The 5538-nt window shown below is 37.4% G+C and overlaps 1 protein-coding gene across 1 annotated transcript in view; it reads left to right on the top strand.

The window, feature by feature from the left end:
• The window catches only part of NRG2 (neuregulin 2), a 264101-nt gene that overhangs the window by 129935 nt on the left and 128628 nt on the right, over positions 1-5538 (top strand). The window lies entirely within an intron of this gene.

Raw genomic sequence — 5538 nt, 5'->3', positions numbered from 1 at the left:
AAGAACAGACATATGCACACCCATGTTCATCACAGCACTATTTACAATAGCCAAAAGATGGAAACAACCTAGGTGTCCATCAACCGAGGAATGGATATCCAAACTATGGTACATACACACAATGGAATACTATGCAACCTTAAAAAATAACATAGAATCTGCAAAACACCATATAACGTGGATGAACCTAGAGGACATTATGCTAAGTGAAATAAATCAATCACAAAAGGAAAAATGTGGTATTAGTCCATTGTTGTAATAGTCAAGGAAACATTTAACTATGGAAGACTATTTTCTTTGTTGGTTACCAGGGGTGGGAGGGGAGGGAAGGGAATACTGCTAGATAGGTAGAGATAAGTTTTGATTTGGGTGAGGAAAAGGGCAATGTACCAAATGTTGAGTGATCAATATAGTGGCATTGAGGAAGAGAAAGAGAGAGGTACGTGGGAAGTACAGACAACAAAGATGAACCCTTTTGCGCATATAGTATAGCGTGGTCAGTGAAGGCAAACACTGGTATATGGGTGGATAGATGGGTGGACAGGCTGAAATATTAAGTATGTATATGAAGTGGAGAGTGCACCCAAGAACAGGTATAGGGTTGGCAAAGTGGTCCAGTAACTTTATGTGTATGATCTGAATTCCCAGGTGTATAATGTGGCTGACAAGGGGCAAGGTTGTAGTCACTGCTTGGTCACAGCCAGCTACCCAGAGGGACTGAGTAGTTGAACCTGTGGGCTCAGGACCATAGTCACAGAGGACATCAAGCTCAATTGGCATAACATACTACACAAAACATTGTTCCACCTCCCACTGTGGCAAGTAGCAACTGAGATCATAAAAGCTTGCAAGCTGCTATCTAGATGCAACGATAGGTCTCTCCTCATCCAGAGCCAAGAAGAATGAAGAAAACCAAAAATTCATGGAAACAATTAGTACACCATCCGATCTGCAGCCTATACGACTATGAGACCAGAAGAAATAGATGGTGCTCGGCTACTACTGTCAACCACTTGGATAGGATCTTTGTAGGAGATCTTGGATAGACAGGGAGAACAATGTGGAACAGAGCTCAAAATCATTTGGAAAGAAAAAAAAAAAAAGAAGCAGGAAACAGGTTTGCTGGCCCAAGGGAGCCTAGTGGAACCACTGAGACTATGGTGCCTAGCTGCCCTTCAGGTCTGGAATTGAACGCACACCTGTGACTTCCAGCCAAACAATAGACAGGCATGTCAGTTGAGCATTTACCTGAGGTAGATACACTCCTTGGAGAGAATAAGCATGAGAGAAAGAAGGGCTGCTCAGGCACAGGGAGACAGCTCAGGGGGTAGGAGTGTGTGCAGAGATGGACACAGGGAAGAGGGAACTATCAGGAGGAAGTGGGAGGGGAGATGTTGCATTGTGGTAAATTGTGGTCAATGTCATGAGACAAAGTGTATGTGAACTGCTGTATGGAAAGTGTGTTTGCTCTGTAAATTTTCACCCAAATCACAATAAAAAATAAAATAAATTAAAAAAAGAATTATGTATTTTTTGCTCTTATGTTTAGATCTTTAATCCATTTTGAGTTAATGTTAATATATGGTGTCTGTTAGACGCCCATCATCATTCTTTCTCATGTGGCTATCCAGTTTTCCCAGACTCTTAAAAAGACTATTATTTCTCCCATTAGATGGTCTTGACATCCTTGTGAAAAATCAATTGGCCATAAATACGAAGGTTTATTTCTGGATTCTCAATTCTATCCCATTGATCTGTATATCTATTCTTTTGCCAGTATCACACTTCCTTGATTATTGTGACTCTATAGCAAGTTTTGCAATCTGGAAATGTGAGTTCTCCAACTTTATTCTTTTTCAAGATTGTTTTGGCTATTCTGGGTCCCTTGTCAGCCTAAATATTAGGATCAACTTGTCAATTTCTGCGAAGAAGCCATCTGGTATTTTGATAGGAATTGTGTTGAATCTGTGGACCAATTTGGGAAGTATTACCATCTTAACAATGTTACATCTTTTAATCATTGAACATAAGATGTCGTTTTCTTATTTAGATCTTTAATTTCTTTCAACAATGTATTTTATTGTTTTCAGACTTTAAGTTTTGTATTTCTTTTTTTAAATTTGTTCCTAGGTATTTTATTATCTTTGCTGTTATAAATGAAGTTGTTTTCTTAATTTTCAGCTTATTCCTTACAGCATATAAAAATTGTTGTTGCTGCTGCTATTGTTTTATGTAGTGATCTTGTATCCTGCAACCTTGCAGAACTTGTTCATTAATTCTAATAGTTTTTAGTGTATGCCTTAGGATGTTTTTATACATGAGATTATGTCATCTGTGAATAGAGATAGTTTTACTTATTCCTTTCCAATCTGGATGCCCTTTATTTCATTTTTTTTGCTTATACATTTTTTAATAGTTGAAAAAATCAAAAGTACAATATTTGTGACTCATTAAAATTTTATAAAATTCATTACTTTAGTGTCCACACAGTTTTATTGGAACACATAGCCAAGCTCATTTGTTTACAGATGGCTGCTTTTGTACTACAATAGCAGAAATGAGTAGTTTTGATAAAGACCATATGTGATACTCTCATCACTTCCCACTGCTATGTGGTACGCTACAAGTTGTAGTGAAGCAGTTATACCTTTACAGCGTTATGAGTGCCATGTGTCTTGCCATACCGTGACATTTTATTTTATTACTGATGGATACCCATCATTTCAAAATAAGTAAAAAAGAGAAAAATGGATTTTGAATGAAGTGTTTTTAAGGCACAATTAATTGTCGATTATTTTGTTATCACATTAGATGACAAAGAATTTTGTTTATCATATAATGACACTACAAAATGAACGAACCGAACTCACTGCTGTCGAGTTGGATCTGACTCGTAGCGACCCCTCCTTGAGTTTCTGAGGCTGTATCTCTACGGAAGTACATTGTCCAATCTTCCTTCTGAGAAGTGGCTGGTGGGCTTGAACCACCAGCCTTCTGTTTAGCAGTCATATGCCTTAGGCACTATGCCACAAAGCTCCCCTAATGACACTACAGCTATGCACAATATACCTTGAAAATACCAGACTAAACATTTATCACAATATTCTTAACTCACAGGAAAGCAAGGGTCAGAAAAATTAGAAAATTTAAAACAGAATATCTCATCACAGAGAATTTCTTCGCAAAAATTAAAATGGAAATCAGGCTGTAACCAATGTAACTTTCCAAGTGGCCCATTAGCCTAGCAAGGAAAGCTGTTTACCATGGGTAGTTAATGAAATAGTGTTTGATTGCAGCAGCTGATGAATGTGTCCAGGGAAAATAAACTCATTTATAAGAGTATTACCTTTAGGCAAGAATAGTTGTTCAAAGAGTTGAGGACATTGGGAGCAACATAAATCATCAGTTAAAGGACAAGGCAAATGATTTCAAGCAGTTTTCCTTGGCTCTAGATAAGTCAACAGATGTTAACGATTGTTGTTGTTAGGTGCTACTCATAGTGACTCCATTTACAAGAGAATGAAACATTGCCTGATGCTGTGCGATTGCACAGTTGTTGCTATGTTTGAGCCCATTGTTGCAGCCACTATGTCAGTCCATCTCATTGAGGGTCTCCGTCTTTTCAAATGACCCTCTATCCTTCTCGAGGGACTGTCCTTCCTGATAACATGTCCAAAGTACATGAGATGAAGTCTCATGATCCTTAGTTCTAAGGAGCATTCTGGTCGTACTTCTTCCAAGACAGATTTATTTGTTTTACTGGCAGTCCATGGTATATTCAATATTCTTTGCGAACATCATAATTCAAGTGCATCAATTGGTCTTCCTTATTCATTCATTGTTCAGCTTTTGCATGCATATGAGGTGATTAAAAATACCATGGCTTAGATCAGGTACACCTTAGTCTCAAGGTGACATCTGTGCTTTTTAGCACTTTAAAAAGGTCTTTTGCAGTGGATTTGCCCAATGCAATCGGGCCTTTGATTTCTTGACTGCTCCTTCCATAGGCATTGATTGTAGATCCAGATAAAATGAAGCCTTTGACCACATCAATCTTTCCCCATTTATTATGGCATTGCTTATTGGATCTTTTCTTGTCAATTGGCCAGGTAGCTGTCTTCCAAATTTCTTGGCAGAAGTGAGTGAGCACTTCCAGCATTGCATGCTTTTGTTGAAACATCTACATTAGTATTCTGTCATTTCTCATTTTTTGCCAATGACTTCAGTGCAGCTTGGACTTCTTCCTTCAATACCATTGGTTCTTGATCATATGCTACCTGCTAAATGAGTTGAACATTGTTGTTGTTGTTGTTAGGTGCCATTGAGTCATCTCCAACTCATAGTGATCCTGTGCACATTAACCAATTCTTTTTGGTTCAGTGACTCTGTGTATTCTTTCAATCTTTTTTTTTTTAGATGTTTCCTGCATTGTTCAGTTCTTTATCCATAGAACCCTTCTTTATTGCAACTCAGAGCTTGAGTTTTTTGTTCAGTTCTTTCAGCTTGAGAATTCCCAAGCGTGTTCTTCCTTTTGGTTTTGTAACTACAGGTCTTTGTATATTTTAGCATATTACTTTACTTTGTCTTCTTGAGCTGCCCTTTGAAATCTTGTGTTCAGCTATTTTAGTTCATCATTTCTTCCATTTGCTTTAGCTACTCTGCGTTCAAGAATAAGTTTCAGAGTCTCCTTTGACATCCATTTTGGTCTTTTCTTTCTTTTCTGTCTTTTTAACCTTTTGCTTTTTTTCATGTATGATGTCATCCCATAACTTGTTTGATCTTTAGTCATTAGTGTTCAGTGTGTCAAATCTGTTCTTGAGAAGGTCTCTAAATTCAGGTGGTTTATTATACTCAAAGCTGTCCTTTGGCTATTGTGGACTTGTTTTAGATTTTTCAGATTCACCTTGAACTTACATATGAGCAATTGATGGTCTGTTGTCTGTTGGCTCCTGGCCTTGTTCTGATTGACGATCTTGAGCTCTCCATTGTCTCTTTCCACAGATATCATTGATTTGATTCCTATGTATTCCATCTGTCAAAGTCCACCAGTATACTCAGGTATAGTTGCTATTATTTTGTTGAAAAAAGGTATTTACAATGAATAAGTCATTGGTCTTGCAAAATTCTATCATGTGATCTTCAGGTAGTTTCTCTCAGCAAAGCTATATTTTCCAGCTACTGATACTTCCTTTATTCCCAACTTTTATCAATGCATTTTGATTGCATGTTTGGTGAATTTCAGACTGGATAAGTTGGAAAAATTCTTCATTTTCTTCATCTTTGGTTCTTCATTATTGGTTAGTGCATAAATTTGAATAATAATCTTCCTTGTAGGCATATGGACATTATCCTATCACTGACAATGTTGTACTTCAGGATAGATCTTGAAATGTTTTGACGATGAATGCAAAACCATTCCTCTTGATGAGAAAGACATAGAGAGGTACATGGGCAGTACAGACAACAAATATGAACCCCTTTGCATATACAGTACTGAGTAGTCAGTGAAAGCAAACATGGGTATAGGGACGGATAGAT

Source organism: Orycteropus afer, unplaced genomic scaffold (assembly GCF_000298275.1).
Source record: "Orycteropus afer afer isolate SDZICR_OR568_19922 unplaced genomic scaffold, OryAfe1.0 scaffold00056, whole genome shotgun sequence".
NCBI classification, from domain to species: Eukaryota; Metazoa; Chordata; class Mammalia; order Tubulidentata; family Orycteropodidae; genus Orycteropus; species Orycteropus afer.
This window is presented reverse-complemented; position numbering and strand designations above follow the sequence as displayed.